This window comes from Mus caroli, unplaced genomic scaffold, assembly GCF_978045245.1.
Source record: "Mus caroli unplaced genomic scaffold, Mus_caroli_1 scaffold_12, whole genome shotgun sequence".
NCBI classification, from domain to species: domain Eukaryota; kingdom Metazoa; phylum Chordata; class Mammalia; order Rodentia; family Muridae; genus Mus; species Mus caroli.
Genome location: NW_028227267.1, coordinates 45524099 through 45547739, shown reverse-complemented (window position 1 = coordinate 45547739; position 23641 = coordinate 45524099). Strand labels below are relative to the sequence as shown.

Below are 23641 nucleotides of genomic sequence, written 5' to 3'. Positions count from 1 at the left end.
AACTCAAGAACGAAGACCAAACTGTGGACACTTTGATCCTTCTTAGAATTGGGGACAAAACACACATGGAAGGAGTTACAGAGACAAAGTTTGGAACTGAGACAAAAGGATGGAGCATCTAGAGACTGCCACACCAGGTGATCCATCCCATAATCAGCCTCCAAACACTGACACCCTTGCATACACTAGCAAGATTTTGCTGAAATGACCCTGATATAGCTGTCTCTTGTGAGGCTAAGCCGGGGCCTAGCAAACACAAAAGTGGATTCTCACAGTCAGCTGTTAGATGGATCACAGGGCCCCTAATGGAGGAGCTAGAGAAAGTACCCAAGGAACTAAAGGGACCTGTAATCCTATAGGTGGAACAACAATATGAACTAACCAGCACCCCCCGGAGCTCGTGTCTCTAGCTGCATATGTATCAGAAGATGTCCTAGTTGTGGGAGTGGGTGTGTAGAGTTGAGGGGGTATGGGAGACTTTTGGGATAGCATTGGAAACATAAATGAGCAAAATATCTAATAAAAAATAATAATACCAAAAAAAATACTTTGTGTTCCTTCTCTGTACTCAGTGAATAGTGACTGCCCACTGGAAGACCAGGGGACTTGTTGCATCTTATCAGCATCCTAGTTTGTTTTCCTCCTTCCCTGCTTCCATTTTCTTTCTAACTTTGCCCATGCTTCACTCAGTTGTTCTTGGCTTGGAGTTTGTCCAGGGTGATATGATTTGAAAGATTGAGTGGCTTGGTGTTGAGAATGTACTAATCTTAAGGTGCATACCTATGGTGAAGTGCAAGAACAGGACTGCCTCAGGCAGCCCCTTAGACTCATGATAGTCTAAAGAACAAACACTGGTCTCTCTGTAGCACTCTGTAACTACTCTCATTCAACATCATTCACTCTGTGTTAAAATCATCCTCAAGGATGTTGGGGAGAAATGAGGATACTCAGACGTTGCTGGTGGATTCAAATCGGGCCGCCTTGTGAGAAGCCATGTCCAACTCTTCAGAACATTGTACTGCATTGGGCAGGGACTTGGCAATTCCAGAACAAGCAGTAGGTGTCCAAAGAGAAATTAGGGCACATCATGGTTTTAGGGATATTCCTCATAGCAGCCCTGACCTAGAAACTATCCATAAGTCCATCAGTAAAGTGGTGAAAATTACACTGAGTCCAGCCTTTCCATGGAGTATTGCCTAGTGGAATAACACATGCAACCATTTGACTGTGAACTATTCAGACTTATTTTCCTCAAAACATCTCTGGCAGAATCTCCTTACAGGGAAAGAAGTTTCACTTAGCATCCTGGTTATGGAGATTTACTAGTTGCCTGGGCTCCTAGCTTGGATCCAGACTCACACAGGCTATGGTAAATGAAGGGCCTATTGGAAGATTCTGCTCACTTTGCAGCCACTGAGGAACAGTGAGCAAGAGGCAGGAACAGGCTGGTCTACCTCCATCCATGTACCTTTGCCGGGAAACCAACCTACTGTGCATAGCCTTGGGAACTTCCTAAGCAGCTTTGGCCACAAACCCATATTTTCATTTTCTGTTTATTAGGATAAAGCACATTATTGACTGAGCTGTCTATAGGCTATGCCTACTATGTTCTTATCCCAGTCAAGATTATTTTCATTTACTTTTTCTTTTAAGAAAAAAAAATATTTCTTTAAAGTATGTGAGTACACTATTACTCTTCAGAAACTCCAAAACAGGTCTTCAGATCCTTCTGAAGACGGTTGTAAGCAACCATGTTTTTGCTGGGAATTCAACTCTGGAAGTCAAAAAGACCAGACACTTACTAAATGCTGAGCTACATCTTCAGCCTTTTATTTTTCAATTAAAGTTTTTTTAAATTCTGGCTCTGTACTATCCTGGTAGGTCTCTGTTATTATCATTAGTTTGGAAAGTAAACATGTTTCTTCAATGAAATACACTTGTATGTTTGAATAAATGTGCTTGTGTCCGTTCAGAAATGTAGGAATGTTTGTGTCTGGATCTCTCTCTGTTTTTCTCTCTCGTCTCTCTCTGTATCTCTGCCTACGTCTGTGTACGTGTGGGGGTATGTCTTCTCTGTCTCTGTCTCTGTCTCTGTCTCAGTCTCTCTGTCTCTTTCTGTCTCTCTATCTATCTATCTATCTATCTATCTATCTATCTATCTATCTATCTATCTTTGTCTCTCTGTGTGTATGTGTGTGCAGGTTCGTCATGGTCTGCTGAAAAGATGCAGCGTCCTTTTGCTGTCTCTGAGATGAGGTATTAGCACAGGATGGTAGTACCTAAGGAGCCATAAGCACATCGGGGCTATTGGTTTTTGTTTTTTTTTTTTTTCCTTCATGAATATCCCTTTAGAGTTCAGTGCTTACCCTTGGAAAGATTTGCATGAAGCACACTCTTGCTGATTACAGTATCCTTTCAATGTGCATGGATTTCCTGTGAGATGATTTCTCTGGGATTCCCAAATATAGGGGTTCACAAGGAGAGCCAAGGAAGGATTCTGCACTACAGAAATAATAAGAGCCTTCACTTCACTGTTTGCTAGGCTCCTTAGAAGGTTTCCTTTCAATGTTAGATTCAGACACTGATACACACTTATTTTTCAATATAAACATTTAGACTATTGGAGAAATGTGGTGTTTTACTTTAACTCCAGCACAGTGTGTAGTTCACAGTTCAGTGTCAAGCAATTTTTTATATTTGAGAAAAACATCCAGGACCAGGTGCTCTCTGCCCCTTCTCCTATGGGGATACAGGAAAGATCTCAGATGAAAGGTCATACTGGATTGTCCAGCTGAGTAAAGCTGGTGTTTGTTGGATCGCTGACATGGCAAGATCTCACCAGGCTTTTTTTTCTTCGTCCCATAGGTCTGAAATATTCTGCAGAAGCTCAAACAGATCAGAGACCAGGTCAAGATCTTGCTCCTATACAACTGTTCATCAGGAGCACTGGGTGTGCAAAGCAAATTAACCACATCTAATCCTTGCATCTAATCCTTGTAACCATGGCAACCTTGGGCTGCATTTTCTTCTTTTTTGGTTTGCTATGGGTAATGAGGCCTTTATTTTGTCTAGCCTCTCGTCCAGCAAGACTGCCTGTTTGGAAGGCTTCAGAGGAGTGCTGAATTACATCAAGATCTGCTGGGCATCCAGCAGAACTCTGACAATGTCAATTGTGGCAGGTCCTGTTGGGTCATCAAGAATTATTTCATGGTGATCAGTCATGTGAATTTGAAAAACTTTGAGGTATCATCTATAACATCTCTCATGTTAGCCTTGGAAGGACTAGTCCATCAGCAGAACACCCACCCCAAAGAGGCACGCCTATATTCATCTTCAACAGATTATTACCATCAGTGACTGCCTTTGCACTATTTCACCAAGGCCAGCAACAGGCTGTGGGTCTGTGCTGAACATCTGCAGCAAGAGAATGATGCTTAGCTTAATTATTTTGTTTGGTTTTTGGTTAGAGTTTTGATTTCCTGGGTCTTTGGTTTTCCTGTGTTTTCATTTGAAGTTTCATTATATATTCATTATCTTTTTGTTCCTGTAATTAATTTGCTTTTTTGCTAAGTCTATATACTGTATAAACTGACTCCCCCACTTTAAGATGTTATTGAATAAAATTAGTGTATTGTTATGGATAAAACATCATCTCTAATCATTTCTATCATAAGGGCATTCTGCATTTATGTGTGGTTCATACATAGTCCTGTAACACTAGAAGTTTCAGGCAGGAATTGGGCTCTTCCAGTATCATGTTGTTTAGGCTTCATAAATTGTGCCCAGCCAGCCAGAACTCCACAGAAAATTGACCTTTTGATGTGGATAATGTGTCAAACTATGTGGATCCCAATGTCAGGATGAAAAAACGATCCATGCTCTATCTCTATAGTCATAAATTTAGCTACAGTTATAATGTACACTCCTGTGCATGACAACGTTGGACAATCAAATAAGAAACACAGCAGTATTTCTCTAATACATCCCAGGAAATAATGTTCATATTGAGTAATTAAAATCTTCTGAATTATAAAGTGATTTGGATAAAAATGACCTTCAAAAGTCATTTCATAATTGAAGGTTTGATACCTACTTCATAGAACTGTTTTAGGAAGGACTAGTAGATATGGCCTTGCTGGAGGAGTTGTGACACTGGAGGTTGGCATTGAGGTTTCAAAAGCTCATGCCAGTCCCTGCCTCTGTCTTTGTCCCTGTCTTTCTCACTATCTCTCTGTCTCTGTTGATCTCACTATGTTTCTCTCTTTTTTTCTATATCTCAGTCTACACTCTCTCTGTCTCTGTCTCTGTCTGTCTGTCTGTATCTAACTCTTTCCTCTGCCTCCTCTATATGTACCAGATGCAAGTTCATCTACTCCTCTAGTTCCATGATGCCTGTATGCACACCTGCCTGCCTGCTGCCATATTCCCCACCTATACAATCCTGGATCACCCTTTCTTATTGTTGGCCAGGCCCAATTGAATATTTTCTTTATACATTATCCTGGTCAAGGTGTGTGCTAGCAATAAAACAGTGAATAAGAAAGAAAAAGAAACTCTTAATCAATGGAAAGATCAGCTACAAGATGGGAGAGGATCTTCACCAAGTGTACATATGACAGAGAGTTCAATTCTAGACAATCAGATGGTGTTAAAAACTAAACACCAGGAAACCTGCCTGTTAAATATTAAAACATTTTAAATTTAAACTTTTCAAAATGTTCTATGGCTGTACAAGGTAGTGCACACCTGTAATCCCAGCAGTCATAAGGCAGAGACAAGAAGAACTGCATGAGCCTCTGGACAGTCTGGTCTATGTACTAGATTCTGGGACAGCAGGGATAAGTAGAGAGTCCCAGTCTCAAACACACTCCCTTCTAATGTTCTGTCCAACTGAACAGAATCTTCAAAAGAAGAGAAAGAAATGGATCATAGATATGTATTTAAATGTTTAATATATTTCATTATCAGAAAAATGCATATTAAAATAGTTTTAACCTTGTATCTTACTGCAGTCAGAATGGCTATTACCAGTAGACTAAATGACCACAACTGTTGGCATGAGTGTGGGATAAGACAATATATATTCACATGTACAGTCATTATGAAAACAGGAGAAATGTTCTGGAAAACATTGCTAGAGATAGATCTTCCATAAGAACCAGCTGTACTACTTGTGGTGGTTTGAAAGAGAAGAACCCTTATAGGCTCATAGATTTGAATACTTGGTCAACAGGGTATAGAACTCTTTGATGGTATTGGGAGCTGTGGCCTTGTTGTGGGGGTAGGCTTTGAAGTTTCAAAAGCCCAGCTCAGGGCCAGTATCCCTGCTTCCTGCAGTTCCAGATATAGAACTCTCAGCTACTACTCCAACACCATGTCTGCCTCTGCATGATTCTGTCAAGACAAAAATGTACTAAAGTTCTGAAATGGTAAGCAGGCCCCTATTTAAATGCTCTTGTTAAAGGGACCTATTCTGGTCCTGGTGTCTCTTTCTAGCAAGTGAACACAGACTCAGACACTATTCCAGGGCATATAGCCAAAGGCATTATCCTAAGACAGAGACTGGGGTGTGCTCATGTTCCTTGCTGCTTCATCCATAATAGGCAGGACATCAAAACAACCCAGATGTAATATAACTGATGAAAGGATAATGAATATATGGTTCATATACACAATGGTAATGAACTGTGACAATATAAATGACATTTACAGGTTAATGGATGGAGACATGAATAATCTTTCTGAGTGATATAACCCAGACCCAAAAAGACAAATACCACATGATGTGTCTTATGTTGATGGTAACATTGAATGTCTAGAGATGTGTATTTAAACTGCAGTATCCATAAAAGGTAATGCACTAGTGTTGGGTTATAGGAGGATATTTCAAGAAAATAATAGAACACAAAATTTGTGAAGGAGAAAAATGAAAACAGTAAGATAGAGTGAGGTAAATGTCTTGGGAGATTGCAGAGGACTGTGGTGGCTTGAATATGCTTGATCATTGGAGTGGTACTTTTAGGAGTTGTGGCCTTGTTAGAAACAGCGTGTCAGTGTGGAGGGTGAGCTTTGCGACCCTCCTACTAAACACATGTCCTGGTGTCTCCTCATATCAATAAAACTAAGACTAAGACCTGATTTTGATATAGTTGAGTGGCTTGGAAGTCCCAGACCCACAGTAGATGGCAAAAGTGTCACCTGCTTCCTACCAGGCCTCTTTCATGGGACCAAAATCTCTCCATAGGAACATGGCCTGTGGTCATTTAGAACAGAACAGTGTTCTCCCTACTAATGAGGTACCTAGAAGATGGTAGGGTTCAGTCAATAAGCTTCCCTTCCTGGACATTCCTTCCTCAGAAGGTACTTAACTTCTAGTCTAACCTCAAGACATGTTATGCTTTCATTTCCATGAAAAACAATCAATAAACAGTTTAGAACCAAGGACTGTTTCTCTCAGCAATCCAACTATGGGTTACATGGAGAAAAAGCCTTTGCCTACAGAGCCTTGCCATCTAAGTCTCCAACAGAAGGCCCCTCGATACACCTGGGCTAGTCACCTCTGAGCTAATCCAGAATTCCCCATTCCCAGATTTCAGGGCTAGTTCTCAGCCTGCTGGCCTTTTCCATGCTCAGCTCCTCTGTGACTTCTAGCAGTGCCTGCATGTCCAAGGTTCTGAGAACCCCTGGCCCTGGCCTCTATGCAGGCCAGCAGGCTCAAACCTGCTGTGAACCACCTGCAACCCAGCACTGTCTGGATGTCAGACAGTGTACTCAATAACTTCTTGGAAACTGTTTCTAATAACATATGCAAATGATCAATCACCATGATCCAATAGGCATCATGCATAGGATGTAAGAATGATTCAATGTTTTGGAATTCATCAAAGTAATATACTATGTAATAAATTTAAAAAATTATTACTTGATCATCTCATTAGATGCTATATCATACCATGGATGAAGGAATGATTCAATATATGGACATCCATCAATGTAATCCACTATATATAATACCAAAATATATTGGACTCTCATTAGATGCTGAAAAAGTGTTTGACAAAATACAATACAACTTCAAGATAAATGCATTGTAGGAATCAGAAAGTCGCAGTCTATATCTGAATATAATAAGAGCAATATAGAGCAATCCAGTTGCCAACATCAAAATATATGGAGAAAAATTTCAAGCAATCCCATTAAAATCAGAGAGAAGGAAAGACTTCCCCCTCTTCCCCTATGTATTCAACATAGTCCTTGACTTTTTAGTCAGAGCAATCAGTCACAAAAGGAGATCAAAGTGATACAAATTGGGAGGGAGGAATTCAAGACATTGCAATTTGAGGAGTATGGGATATTACACATAAGTGAGCCCCAAAAAATCTAGGAGAGAACTCCTAGAGCTGATAAACCACTTCAGCAAAGTCAATGGATATAAAATTAACTCAAACAATCCAGGAAATTTCCTCTACTCAAAGGATAATTAGGCTGAGGAAGAAACTTTTAAAAACTACATACTTCACAATAGTCACAAACAATATCCTGGTATGACTCTAACAAATCAAGGGAAAGATCTGAATGACAAGAACATTAAGTCACTGAACAAAGAACTCAAAGAAGACCATAGAAGATGAAAAGCTCTCCCATGGTCATTGATGAGCAGGATTAATATAGTAAGAAATGTTCATCTCGCCAAAAGCAATCTATGGATTCAATGCAATCCCCATCACAATTCCAACTCATTTCTTCACAGAGATAGAAAAAGCAATTCTCAAATTTATCTGGAATAACATAAACCCCAGTATAGAAAAAACTATTCTTAACAATAAAAGAATGGCTGTGGAAATCACCATCCCTGATCTCAAAAGATACCCCAGGGAAATAGTGATAAAAATGTCATGGTACTGGTATAGAGAGACAAGTAGACTGATGGAATAGAATTGAAGACCTAGAAATGAACCTACACTCATATGGTCACTTGATCTTTGTCAAAGGAGCCAAAACCATCCAGTGGATAAAAGACAGCATTTTCAACAATTGGTGCTTGTTCAGTCTGCATATAGAAGAATGCAAATTGACCTATTCTTATCTCCTTGTAAAAAGCTCAAGTCCAAGTCACTCAATGACCTCCACATAAAACAAGATACACTGAATCTAATACAAGAGAGAGCAGTAGAGAACCTCGAACATATTGGCAAAGGGGAAATGTTCTTGTACAGAACACCAATGGCTCATGCTATAAGATAAAAAACATTGTCAAATGGGACCCCATAAAATTGAAAATCTTTGTAAGTTAAAGAATGCTGTCAAAGGACAAAATTACAGACAGACACCTATTGGGAAAACATCTGTACCAACCCTACGTCTGATAGAGGGCTAATATCCAAAATATACAAAGAACTCAAGAAGTTACACTCCAGAGATCCTAATAACACTATTAAAGAATGGGGTACAGAGCTAAACAGAAAATTCTCAACTGAGGAATCTTGAATGGCTGAGATGTACTTAAACAAATGGTCAACATCTTTAGTCATCAGGGAAATGCAAATCAAAATGAACCTAAGATTCTACTTCACATCACTCGGATGGGCCAAGAACAAAACTCAGTTGACAGGTGATAATGGCAAGAGGAAAGAAGAACATTCCTCCATTCCTGTGGGACTGCAGGTTGGAAAAACCACTTTGGAGATCAATCTGGCAATTACTAAGAAAGTTGGAAATAGTTCTACCTCAAATATAGGTATACCACCATGGTACATATATTCAAAGATTCTCCAATATATTAAAAGGACACATGCACCACTATGTTCATAGCAGCCTTATTTATAATGACCAGATGCCGAAAACAACCCAGATGTCCCTCAACAGAGGAATGGATACAGAAAATATGGTACATTGTACAGAAGGACTACTCATCTTTAAAAACATTACTTCATGAAATTCAAAGGCCAATGTTTGGAAGTTGAAATATCATCCTGAGTGTGGGATCCTAGTCACAAAAGGATACAGATGGTATGTAGTTATTGATAAGTGGAAATTGGTCAAAAATGCATGGCATGCCCACGATACAAATAACAGACCATGGGAAACCGAAGAAGAAGGAAGATCACACCAAAGTGTGAATGCTACAGTTCTACTCAGAAGGGGGAAGAAAAGAATGTTTGGAAGTAGGAGGAGAGAAGGATCTGGAAGGGAGAGAAGAGTAGGAGGTAAAGGAGGTTCTGGTTAAGATACGGGAGGAGATGGGGAAGAACTACAGAGGGAAAGTCATTTGAAAGGAGGTCTGTAGCCATTGGGGAGGGGGAACTGTGTGTAGCCACTATAAAGTCTCAGATGCCAGGGACCCAAGTGATTCCCAGAACTCACTAGGGAGGACATTAGCATAAATACCAAATAAAGGGGAAGTAGGAACTATACAGACCATATTTATTGGATAAGCATGGCAACCTTTGAAGGATGTGGCCACCCAACCATCTCAAAAGTATTAATCCAGAATTCCTTCTCTCCAAGGAAATGCAGGGATAAAGAGAGGAGCAGAGCTTGAAGGAAAGGCCATCCAGAGACTGCCCCAACTTGGGATCCATTCCATCTGGAGACACCAAACCAAGTCACTATTGCTGATGTCAAGAAATCTGATGCTGTCAGGAGCCTGGTATATTTCTCTCTCTCTCTCTCTCTCTCTCTCTCTCTCTCTCTCTCTCTCTCTCTCTCTCTCTCTCTCTCTCTCTCTCTCTCTCTCTCTCTTATCTCCCTCATTTTTTTCCCACAGGTGGAGGAACAATTTTGTTGCTTTTCCCTAAACACAGTGTAACAATGATAGATAACATTTGTATCAAGTTAGGATTATGTGTAATCAGGAGAGGATTCAGTATATCAGTATACAGCAATGGTTCTCAACCTTCTTAATGCTGCAAATCTTTTATGTACTCTTATGTTTTGGTGATACTCCTGCCCCCATACCATGTAATTATTGCAATGCTACTTCATAACTGCAACTTTTGGTATTTGGTGTCTCTTGAAATGCTATGCATGCAGCCAAACATGAGACCGAACCAGGGAACCCAGATTGTGAAGTTAGGACAAGGACTGAAGGAACAGAAGGGGCTTGCAACCTCATAAGGAAAATGACAAAATCAACCAAACCAAGCCCCGCAAAACTCACATGCACTAAACCACCAAGCATATAGTACATGTCGGGGTATCCATAGTTCTAGCTGGATATGTAGCAGAGAAATGCTTTATCAATGGAAGGGAATGCCCTTGGTCCTGTACAGGCATGATGATCCAGGGTTGGTCAATGCTAGGGCACTGAGGCAGGAGTGAGGAGGGGGGTATAGGAGCACCCTCATACATAGAGGCAACGCTAGAAGTGGAGGGGATGGGGTTTTTGGAGGGGGAACTGAGAAGGAGGATAACATTTGGAATGGAAATAGATAAGAAAATCAATAAAGAAAAAGTAAAAATAAAGATAAAAATCACATTTGGGGCAACCCTGGAAAACGACAACCTACAAAAGAGATCAGGATCTACAGATGCAAACCTCACCAACAGAACATAGAAAATAGAATCTCAGGCAAAGGAAATACCACAGATGATATTACAAAGTCACTCAAAGAAAATACAAAGAGTAAAAAACTCCTAACTCAGAACATCTAGCAAATGCAGGACACAATAAAAAGAACAAAACTAAGAATAATAGAAACAGAAGTGGGTGAGGGTTAACAGTTCAAAGACCCGGAAAACATCTTCAACAATATCATTTTTAAAAATCCTTAACCTAAAGACATAGATGGCCTTAAGTTTACAAGAAACCTACAACACACCAAATCGATTGGACCAATACAGAAAATAATCCTGTCACATATTAAACAAAAGTATAAATGTACAGAATAAAGAAAGAAAATATTACAAGCTCTAGGGAAAAAAGTCAAGTAACATACAAAGGAAGACCTGTGAGAATTACATCAGACTTGTCACCAGAAATAATAATATCTAGAAGATCTTGGACAAATCTCTTGCAGACTCTAAGAGAACACAAATGCCAGCCCTGGCTACTATACTGAGAAAACTCTTTATGACCATAGTTGGAGAAACTAAGATATTCTGCGAAAAAACAAATTCAAACAATATCTTTCCACTAATCCAGCACTACAGAGGACACTAGAAGCAAAATTCCAACAGAATGAGTGTAATTATACCCTAGAAAACACAAGAAATGAATAATCTCACAAGAGCTCCAAAGAAAAGGAAAAGCATGCTGTATCTATTCCCTGCCGTATTATCTCTATGAGCTTACTAGTGTTTATCAACTACATGGTCTGTTGGAAAGGCATCACCCCAACCCTCCACCACCAATAAGCAGGATCAGAGAATGAAGAGGATGGAGAAGCTCAAAGGGATCTCCAGAAGATCAAAAATGAGAGACATGAACTCCAGGGAATCCTAGCCAATTACACTAACAAGGATTTGAACAACAGGTAGTCATTATGCCCAGTTCTTTGCTGACTATCTTGGGCCCTCTCTGTTAACCTCAGATTCCCTCATATCACAGGAGGCTACAACACCAGGCTGTCCATACATTCAAATTCATTTTGCTGAATGGATTTTTGACACAGAACTTCAAGTTCAGATAGGAGTGAAATGGGACTCAGGCAATTTTTATTTCTCCAAAAGTAAATCAGAGCCTGTGGTATGAATTACAGTCTGGGGATAAGGGTTGTAAAGTGTGAGTCCTAATCCTGCATTGTAAGAATCCTATACAGGTATAAGTTTTGGGGAGATGCAAAGTACACTGTGTTTATGGCCAATCATGTTTGCAGTTAACCTGGAAGTAATTTGGGTTAAACTGGTCCTTTCAACAGTTGGAAGGGCCTGGTCCCACATACTTTCTCTCAGTAGAACTGGATTGACCATAGTTCATCACTGCTTTTATCAAATTTTATTCACTATACTATCAGATAATGTGTGTTCATTTGGCATTCTGATTATTTTTGATTATTGGATGGGTCAGTGTGTGTGTGTGTGTGTGTGTGTGTGTGTGTGTGTGTGTGTGAGAGAGAGAGAGTGTGTTTTCCACTTAAGAGCTGGAGTGTCTGTATGGTATATTGGGCCTGAGATTTTGCTTGACACAGTTTCCAGCCAAAAATAGTGAAGACAGAGGGAGCCTCACTTCGAGCAATACAGCATATGAGCTCTGCTCACCTTAGGTGCACACTGCAAATGTAGTATCCTGTAGGTACTGATTATGTCCTTTGGGAGTTTATGTAGCAACAGAAGCAAGGATTGACAATTCCTTGTCTACAAACAGATGTGTCATCACAGGTTTAAGGTGGACCCAAGACTATGGCACAGATTCCTGGAAAGTTCTTGGAGAGCTAGTCTATTCTTTCATGCCCCTTTGGGGAGATAAAGTAGGTCAAATCCCTGCTTTTACTTCCCTGCCTCTAATGACCCCAGGCAAAGAGTAATAAGTTTAATAAGCTCCAAGTGGAAATGATAACATGGAGCAATGTCGTGGCCTATATGTGTTGGGTTAGTTCACGATTCAGCTTGAATTAACATAATCCTTGTATCCTTAGTTCATGGGATTATTTGCTCCTTGGGCCATGCCCTCCCACAGAATCAAAATAAGGACATTCTTACTCAAGATGCAACATGACCAGGTGATGACTGACCTGAAGAGAATGCCTCAGGACATCACTGAGGCCTTGTACAAGTGCAAGTGGTGACTAAAGAAAATCAATTCTACTGGTGAGTGACTAACAGGGTCATGATCCAAGCACTAAGCACAGGATATGTCTGCCCATACTTGTCTAAGAACCAAAGTAGGGGCTCAGTTTATATACTGTTTGCCTTTAACCAGAAGCCTGCCTCCTTCAAATCAAGGCTCTAGGATTTTTACCTCTTAAAGTCATTTTTGCCAAGTGTGAAGAGTCTGTGAGCAACTCAAATCATTTTCGTTTCCAACAAATTATATTTGAAACAGAAAAGATTAACACCATGATGAAGATATCAATCAACTTTGAGCCTCGTGGGCTTTGAAAGTAGATACATAGATAAGATTTCCATGGGACACCTAGAAAGACTGTATGTTGGTTGGGACTTTTCTCTTCTCCTAGAGAAGGTCTGCCTTCTACTTACAGGTGATTTTTAAATAACATGGACATATAAGCACACGTGTGCCATGTCCTCTTCTGAGAGATTTGTAAGTCCCTGTTAGTGTCAGGGTTTACAGATGTACCTTGGCTTCTGAAATATGGCTGTCCTCTGGATTTGACCTCTCCCAATGTGATGCTCCTGGGCCAATCTGGACAGTTGGCTGGGGTTCTCTGGGCACCAGGGCCCATTGTGGCAGGGATGGTCCTTGGAGGAGTAGGAGGAAGATGGATGCTGACTTGTGTAACCATTTGTTTGTTTGTGACTCAGCATCAGGCACTGCCACCTCCAGAGTGAATCTAACCATCTCCAGCAAGAAGTCAGGATGTTGTGGAAGGAGAACAGACAGTTGCTAGAGGAGCAGATTGTATTAGAAGAATGCTCCAAAGAATCAAAGAGGCTGTGTAAAGAAGGCAGCCTGAAGACCAATGACCTATGTACCAAGCAGCAGCAGGTAGGATGCATAAATCATGAGAAGCAGGTTGCAGTCATGTCTAACCTTAAACACATTAAAGCCTAAGCAACCATCCTGCACCTTATCCAGGCTCTCTCCTATGTCTCAACCAGTTGTTCATTTCTGTGATCATTTCCAAGACTTTATGTGCAGTTATCCTCTTTCAAGAAACTACATGTTTGGGAAGTAAACAATCCTGCTCAACTAAAAGCTGCATTTCCTTATGATAGATAGGTTGAACACACAGTACACAAGTACATGCCAGTGTGCTAAATGTGTTCTATGTGCTTGCCTCCATTGTAGTAGCAGAGAATGTTGATTGATGAAGTCATTTGCTTCTTAGGGTCATGTGAGATCACAGGCAGGACAAAATTTGCAAGTATTAGATGCCAGTGGAATTGCCAAATGAGTGGAAATCATTGCTTTTTTTTGGGGGGAGGGGGGGCTTGTATGCTTTCTCTACCTTTTCCCTGCATTGCAAGATGGTCTCATCACTCTGCCTAGATCTTGGCTCACACTGAAAGAGCCTGAGCAGGTACTTGTCAGGACTGTTTTCTGTCAGAGTTGCTAGAGTTCTTTCCTAGAGCTTATATTCTGGAGCTGACTGGATCAACAGGGATGTGAGAAAAGCTTCTCTCAGGCTGAGTGTTGGTGTGAGAGATGTGAGGCTTCAAGAATGAAATTTCACTAACAATCTCAACCTAGTCTAAGAAGTGTGCCCCTAAGAAATGTTAGTGCCCAAGGGATGGACAGCAGAGTCCAGCGTCTCACATTAAACATAAGCCTTCCATAGTCCCCATTCAAGTGTTTCTCTACCATCCATTGTTATCTCCTCATAGTTTTCTACTCACTTATGGTTTTTGGACAGAGAGAGCGATATATATATATATATATATATATATATATATATATATATACACATACACACACACACACACACACACACACACATATATATATATATATATATATATATATATATAGAGAGAGAGAGAGAGAGAGAGAGTATGTGTTTGTGTGTGGCATAAGCATGTCTGTACCAATATGTATATTGGTGGGTGTGTTGAAAGTCTAGTTATTTATGTAAGGTTTTGTTCAGTTTTTCTTTTATTTATTTATTTATTTATTGGGACAGCATCTTTTTGTTTGTTTGTTTTTTATTCAGTCTTTCTGTAACATATTCCCTAGAAACCAGGTCTGTCACTGAACCTGAGACTTCCTGTTTTGTTTAAGCTGTCTGACCAGCATCTTTGAATTTTCTGTCACCTCCCAGGTAGAAATCATTGTATGGTTTGATCTCAATTAATTGTTAGGAGGTTCAATTGCTCATAGCTAGGAAGATCATGGTGCTATTTTCTATAATTTTATACAAGCATTTTAGTGTTTTGGGGTTTTTTTATTTGTTTGTTTTTGTAAGTGCCAATTCATTAACAAAGAGGAAGTCAATGCTGTCTGCTTCAGGTGTCAGACACACAACTTGGCTCACTGTGCCTTCTCATGAGTTTTATCTCATCATGAAGGAAACTTCAGAAAGAAGTAGTAGGGAGGGGGTAGACTAGTGGTGGTCTTACCCAAGAAATCTGGGCTACATATTACCCACAGTTGAATGTTTCAACAATTAATGTCTTACTAATCCAAGAGAAGCCATGTTGCCAACACTTAAAAGTGAATGAAAACATAGGATAGTCCAGCCCACCTTTTCTGAATCTTACCATGTGACCTCAGATTCCCCTTCCCAGTCCTTCCCTCATTCATTACAACTTCCAGACCCTGGGTTTGGAGGCCCACCCATGTGAGAAAAAACCGCAAAGCAGGCATGGTACCCTTGGAATACGAGTATGATATGGGGCACAAAAGGGGTGCTCAAAAACAGCTAGCTGAAGACATGAACAAAACGGGGCTCCAAGGATCTCGATGTTCCAATTGAAAGAACACTTAGGAACCTAAAACACCAGCCTATCATTCTAAGATGGGAGTGTGGGGCTCTTGGAGTTCAAGTGGCAGGAGTCCAAGCACCCCAGAGTCTCAAAAGATGGTTCCCTGACGTGGTGCAAAACCATTGGTGTTGGTTGAGGGACCACAGAAGCCAACTTGCCTGGATTATCATGGCTCTCCATCCACTGGTCCTTAGACTCCAGTGGCCCTGGGATCAAGCTTCTTCGTGAAGCTCCACTTCTGTGTCTGTCTTCTGCTGCAGGGCCTTCAAAAAGCACTCTTTTTCTTGCCTGCCTCGTGGATGCTGGCAGGGATCACAGGAGATACTCAGACCCTGGGGTCAGGAGGTCAGGAGACCAGGCCAGATGTGACCTTCGTGGCCACTTCCAATCCAGACAAACGTTCTTGTCCCCCTCCCCGTTGGTCACTGCTAGCTTTCCTTTCTAGGCAGAGGAGTTCCTGGACACCTGACAGCAACCCCTTCCAGCTCTATGGTATAGAGAGGTGAAACAGAATGTCACTTCCGGAATTATCTAGGAACCAGGTCCTCCTATCTTCTCTATGGCAGCTAATCTCAGAGGCGAGCTCCTCGGGCCCAACACTCCTAGGACAGAAGGACAGTCTCAAGTTTTATTGTTTTCTAATTAAACTCTTTAGTAATAAAAAGTTAAACATGTAAGCATTTTAAAAATAAAACTTAGACTCCTTTGCCTCATTTCACTAAGATAAACCCCTGGAATCTAATGAGTGTCTTACTGGCTTCACCATGTGGATTCATGGAATCCTACATTGCATCCCTTTGCTGACGTTATTTTGCTGAGTGTATCATAGACATGACTTTGCTTCTGTACAGATTCCCCCTCATTGTTTTGCAGAGTGCTGCATTTCAGAAAAATCAAGGCATGTTAAGTCACTAAGCTCTTTTTGGCTGACATTACTAACGTGTGTGTGTGTGTGTGCCCACGCGCACACAACTGTTTTTAAATTGGGTATTTTCTTTACTCACATTATCCTGTTTCCTGGTTTCCCATCATGAAAAAAACCCTCCCCCAATTCCCTTTTCACTCCTTCTTACCAACCTACCCACTCCTGGTTCCTGGCCCTGGCATTATATCACATGAACTGTAATGTGTTGTATTGCAGTTACTGGATAATATCTATGGCTAACTATTTTTATTGATGCTACCAGAGTCTTATGAGAAGTAGCCAAGTTAGGTTTAGAGAGCAGAATATATTTTCACTTGGAGCTTGCGGAAGGTTATTCTTGGAACCCTTTTTTAGAACCTTGAATCTTCTCTGGACGCACTTGTGTGTACATAGGACCCAATTGTCTGTTTTATATCATACTTGTAGAAGCAGCAAATATATGCATGGAAAAAGTTCCTGACAAGGAAATCAGTACAGGCCCAGGCAGCACAAGTTGGGTTAATTTAAGAATCTATTACACAGCTCAGGTCCCAATACTTCCTTAGTTGTCAGGTAATGTGCTGTAATATAACAGTGTTTTCATTGGTGTGTGTGTGTGTGTGTGTGTGTGTGTGTGTATGTTTGTGTGTGTATGTGTTTTTGCCCAGGCCTTTGTGAGCATGTTTATGTTTCATATTTGTATAATTGTAGGTGCTTGTTGTAGGTGCTAGTATATAGTACTGTTCATTCATATATTCTTTTCTTTTATGTGTGTGTGCATGTATATGTGAAGGCACATATTCATGTGTCTCTGTACACATATGCATGTATTTTTTTTATATATTCACATAGTCACTTGGTCAGCAAATATCTTAAACAATATAATAGAGAACAACTTAAAAGAGAAAAGTACTCTGTCAGTTCATTTTGCACTGGGGAAACAGCTCTTCATCATGCCTCTCCACCTGGATCACTAGAACAAATGGAGACAAACATGGTGTAAAGTCAGATTTTGAAGGGTTTGTAATGGGAAAAGTGCTTATCTGTATTGAAATCATTTGTAAGAAAAGAAAGGAAGGTGGAACCTGGAATTAGCAATGATTCTGCTGTGTTAAACCCATTTGGCTGAGAGTCAAAAAGGCTGACTAAGCCTTTGTGTTCCTTCTCTGCACTTGGTGAATAGTAACTGCACACTGGAAGACCAGGGGGCTTCTTGCATCTTCTCGGCATCCTAGTTTGTTTTCCTCTTTGCCTGCTGGCATTTTCTTTCCAACTTTGCCTAAGCTTCACTCAGTCTCCCTTCCTTGGAGTTTGTTCAGGGTGTTATGATTTGAAAGATTGAGTTGCTTGGGGTTGAGACTGTCCCAAGCCAAAGGGCCATAAGTATGGTGAAGTGTAAGAACTGGGCTGCCTCAGACAGCCCCTTAGGCTCATGATTGTCAGAAGCACAAACACTATGTTCTGTATGTAGCCCTCTGTAATTCCTGTTATTAAAAACAGCTTTAAAGTTTCACCAGCTCAGGACAGGTATTCTTGCTTCCTGGAGTTCTAGATACAGAACTCCCAGCACCATGCCTGCCCATATGATGCCATGCTTTTGCGAAGACAAAAATGTATTAAAATTTTGAAAATATAAGACCAGTTTCAACCTCCCACACCCAAGGCTACATTTTCCTGTTATGTTGTTCTTTCCTGGAAATTTTCTACTTTTTTTTTTCTTTTTTGATTTCTTCTTTGATATATCATTATCCAGCACTGAGTTGTTTGATCACAATGAGTTTTGTACCTATTAGAGATTTGTTTGCTGTTGGTTTTAAATGTTATTGTACTGTGTTGCAATAGGGTATATGGACTTATTTCGGTTTTGCTCAAATTTGTTTTGTAGCCCACAAACTTGTCTATTTTAGAGACGAGTCCCTGGATTGTTGAGTAGAATGTTTATTCTTTGGTTCTTGGGTAGAATATTCTGCACATATCTGTCCATTTGATGTGTAATATCATTTAATTCTCATGTTTCTCTATCTTTGGCTGTGTTCTGGAGAGTAGAATACTGCAAAAAAGCTCACTACTATTCAATTGGTATTAATCTGCAGTAACCATAGGAAAAAAAAATAAATGGAGACCATGGGAGTAGAATAGGCTAGCAGGATACAGTTGATAAGGTGATATGAAAAGGAAAATGGATAAAACAGGGAGAGGATTAATTTGAGAAGGATGAAGGGGACAATACAGAAGGAGAGGGAATTTGTAGGAATAACTAACTCTAAATTGTTTGAAATAGACTTAAGGGGTCACATTAATTTACATATATAAAAATTATATAACACACATACACACTCACACACAGTCACAAGGAGAGAGAGAGAGAGAGAGAGAGAGAGAGAGAGAGAGAGAGAGAGAGAGAGAGAGAGAGAGAGAGAGAGAGAGAGAGAGAGAGAGTTATGCTACTGGGATAAAAAGTCTTCCCCAAGAGCCATAGGCTATCAAATTAAAAGTCCCAATATAAGGCATGGGAGACATCCTTTGGCTGTGTTTGTAAGGAGTCTCCAAGAGACTCTTAATGAATTATAGACTATTGATTTTTGTGAGGCCAGAGAGCTAGGGGCTGAGAGAAGCAGGCCTGGAGCAAGAGGTACTTGAGGCATGTCCAAACTCTGGAAATTTCATCCTCAGAGTGACAGCAGTAGAATACCTTTTAGAGTTTCAGACAGATTATCTGAAATGGTGTAACTGTAAATCATGTTGCAAAAGAGCTTTTCAGAGAATTCTGCTGGTTGTAGTGTATAAGTGCAGTCATTCATTTCTCCAAGTTGTAGGGTCGGACAAGGTCACTATAAGAAATAACTGTTTATGGACAATAAGAGCTTTTCTCATGCTATAAGCTGAGAACCTAAGAAACTTCACTGTTTGCAGCTAATGTAAAATGTGTAGACTTGGGAATGAACAAAGCTTTAAGTTCATTAGGCTCAACAGCCATTTCAGAGAGAAGGGAGCAAGACCATACTGAAGTCTGTGATGCTGTGTGTAGTACATGTCAGGAAAAGGGGGAGGGGAGCTATGTGCTTCCAGGACAAAGCATCAAGAACACTTAGGTTGCTAGAATTTGTATTCTATACTATATTGTTTATGTTATATTATATTATATTCATGCTACAAAATTGTTGTTGTACATCAAGAAGACATTCATCTTCTTAGGAGTTGAAAGACATGAGCAGAGTTTAGATGATGTTCCAGGTAGGCAGGAGCAGGGTATTTCCACACAGAGGTATATGGGCTTCCCCTCTTGCTGAGGTTGCACCAGGCAGAGCTTCAGAGAAGGCAGAAGCACATCCAGAGCTGCTCAGCATTCAGGAGAAAATGTCTAAGACTGTAAATTAATACTTGTCCTCACCCAACACCAAGAATATTTAATGGAGGTGAGTTAAGTAAAGTTAAAAGACTTTGAGCAAAATCCTGTAACATGTGTCAACCTTGGTCTTACAAAGACTTAACTACAAATCCCCCAAAGAAACATGGCAACGATTGTCTTGATGGGCTATTACATCTGAAACTGCCTTTCTACCTTGTCTTCACAGTTGACCACATGTTGTAATTCAGTGCTACTAAACTGCCCCTTAGGTTTTGATTTTGATTGCTTAGGGGATTAGCGTTTTTGGTTACATTAGTGTGCAGAATTGATTTTTATTTTCCTTTTCTTTTTTCTGGTCACTATTTTGATATTTTGCTGAAGCCATATACACTATATATACTGATACAGCTAAGTAGAGAGAGATTCATTTTAAACCCATACTGAGTGAAAAGTCTGCACTTTTATGAATTAAAAAACAAACAAACAAAAAGAAAACAAGTTCAAAGCCTACACTCTCAAGCCCAGCGTTTTTAGCCAGGTATGGTGTCACACTCCTGGAGCTCCAGAATTCACAGGCAGAGATGGTTTTCTGTAAACTCCAGGCATCATGGTCTAAATCGAGAATTCCCAGACAGCCAGTCCTTCACAAGGGTACATTTTGGGGGGCATGGATGTCATGGCCTACTCTGTGTATAAGCACTTGGTGATAGAAAATGGATCTATACTGTCCTTTAGGTCATATATTCAGGTACCCCTAAAACACGGTATATGGCACTCACATGTTCCTGTAATAAGCATGCTGACCAAATTATGAGAGTCACAACTGTATTGCTCTAAAGCTTGTTATGAAATGAATATTCATTTGGGGTTCATAAGAAATCAGGAAACCCAGAGCTACCTGCCTCTCATTTGCTTGATATACAGCATTGGTGATAACTGTAAAGCAGAAATACTGACTTTCCAGAAAACTTCCTCCCTCTACCCATGTTGAGATTTCCCAGACATGTTGAGACATGGCTTTCTTTTTAGGTAATATTAGTGTGACTACACATTTGGAGCCATTTTGGGTTTTGTTTATTTGTTTGAATTTGGAGTGTTGTCATTTTTTTTATATATATGTATGTTTTGCCTGCTGCAACCCTCACCTGGTACCACAAAACCAGCAAAAAGCAAGCAAGCCAGGCCTGCAGGGCAGGACCCTAGGGGTGCCCAGAAGGGACCCCCTGGACCACAACTGTGCACCAAATGCATGCAATTCCTCCAGAGACCAAAAGAGGGCATGGTATTCAACCCAGAGACTCATTAATAGGATTGTTAGCTGCCCTGGATCCTCTGATGGATAAACAAATGTTCTTAATGGAAGGGCCTTTTTTCCTGTCCCTACTCTACATCTCTTCTATGTCCTTCCAGATTGTGTGATTTTTAATTGAACAAGATCATCCAAAATCAAAGATAGAAGTTTATGGAGACCTATAGGTTCAGGTGCTTGAAGATGGAATGCTAATTTCCTAGGTTAACTGGCACCCATGCAGAGCTCTTGTGGGTTCAAAATAATGCCATAGAATTGTCAAGGTTGGAGCAAATCTGTCTCCTCTCATGTAGGATAACACTGCAGACTAGGCATGAAATGCCTACTTGATGAAATGCAGAATTGAGAAGTTCCTCAGTGAGAAGAGGTAGAGGAAGGAATAACCATTTAAGGCCAGCTCACCAGTGTTGGGATGAAACTTCAAACTCCCCTGCATGGATGGAGCCTGAAATGGAAGTCACATGCCTATGGTGGAGAGCATGTCTGTGCAAGGCTAGGAAGGGAGAGAGATGGTTGATATTGATCTTAACCACACTAGATCTCAGAGTTTATTGAGGTAGTACGTCTTCCAGTGGATGCTTCATGCTTGTGAAGGTCTCCTAGAACAGATCTCATTTCTGAGACTAAATGTGAGTCAGAGACTTAATGTGTAAAGGAATTCATCCCCCGAATCCCCAAACTGGTGCTGTCAAACCAGGGCTTTAAAGCAGAAGCCTGGGAATGACTGGGGGATGTGCTAAGTTGCTTACTGTCTTTGGACTTCTCTTTCTAAGCTCACTCTGACACAGAAAGGGACACCTGTAAACACACAGGAAACCAATCATTATCACGTGATACAGCTCTTCTTGTCCATCTTTCAATTCTCTGGTGGATTCTGAGCCTTATTTACTTGTAGGTCTTCAGTGTAATGCTCGGCTGTTTTGGTAAATGCTACCTGTCAGGTAGCTTAACCTGATATCTACTAATGCTATTTGTGCAGGTAGATAACAGCTTGACATCAGTCTTTAAATGACTAAACTGTCCCGAGTATTCAGTGTGAAGTGAGACACTTCCTTTTCACTTTCAGATAGATATTCCTAGTCTTGAAAGCATTCTCTCAGCCACTCTCAAGGACCAATCTTGTAGCAGCCAAACTGACTATGATGTCTCAAATTGCCGCTTGTCTTGTAGCTGTTGTATCAGATGAATGAAGTTACAGGCCTGGAATGTAACTCAGGGAGCATGGACATTTATTATGTTCAATCATAGCACGGGGAGGTCAAAGAGAAGGAAAAATTACCCCATTTCATCCAGACTTGTTGGAGACAAAAAACTGTGAGGCTCCATGGAAGCTTTTAAAGTCTGCCAAGCTCCTCAGAGATCATTCCCAGACTCCATTTATTGCCTTTAATTGAGTAGATATATTCTCTGGAGAATGTTTTCATAGATGTGGTATAACCCCGAATGTAAATATGAATACATAGATTCTTAAGCTCTGTGTCTGTGGTGACTGGCTGATGAGATGGCTCAGTGGATAATGGTAATGCGACCAAGCATAGAGACCTGAGTTCCTTCCCTGTGACCCACATGAAAGGAGAGCAAAAACTCCATACTTTTTCCTCTGACTTTCATGTAGGTGGGGGTGCCAGGTCTTAGCCCACAGCAGCTCAAGTTCCCCCCTGCTCACTTACACTGAGAACTCTCCATCTGATACACACAGGTAATTATATGACTCTGTGCTCCATTTGAGAGATTCAGTACTTTTTTTATTTTTACTTTTGTTGCCCAGAATTAGAAAAAGCAAGGAGGCCAGCTGAGGCTGTGGGTCTCTGCAATTTTACATTTAAAGGTGATGGAGAGAGCATGAAATTAGAGGGACTGCACACAACAGGTCACAGTGGAAACCTATCAGGAGCCTGCAGCAGCTACTTGTAAAAAAGGATGGTGTCTGTGTTCTTGAGAAGCAGGAGACACCTTCCTCCTGGGTACCTGCCATTGGAAATAAGGGACTGCCTGATGCAGGCTGTGATAGAAACATCTCAATATCCCATGGAAGCTCTTCATACTTGTCTTAGTCAGGGTTTCTATTCCTGCACAAACACCATGACCAAGAAGCAAGTTGGGGAGGAAAGGGTTTATTTGGCTTACACTTCCGTGCTGCTGTTCATCACCAAGGAAGTCAGGACTGGAACTCAAGCAGGTCAGGAAGCAGGAGCTGATGCAGAGGCCATGGAGGGATGTTCTTTATTGGCTTCCTTCCCCTGGCTTGCTCAGTCTGCTCTCTTATAGAACCAAGACTACCAGCCCAGAGATGGTCCCACACACAAGGGGCCTTTCCCCCTTGATCACTAATTGAGAAAATGCCTTACAGTTGGATCTCATGGAGGCATTTCCTCAACTGAAGCTCCTTTCTCTGTGATAACTCCAGCTGTGTCAAGTTGACACAAAACTAACCAGTACAATTGACCCCTTGTCAACTTGACACACAAACACATCACTAGTAAGCCTCAACCCTTACATTCTTATTCATCCTCAAGATCTAAATAACTTTAAAAGT

The 23641-nt window shown here is 40.7% G+C and overlaps 1 pseudogene; it reads left to right on the top strand.

Annotated features, from left to right (window-relative positions):
- LOC147001808 (uncharacterized) overlaps positions 1 to 23641 on the top strand; it is a 72448-nt pseudogene that overhangs the window by 5553 nt on the left and 43254 nt on the right.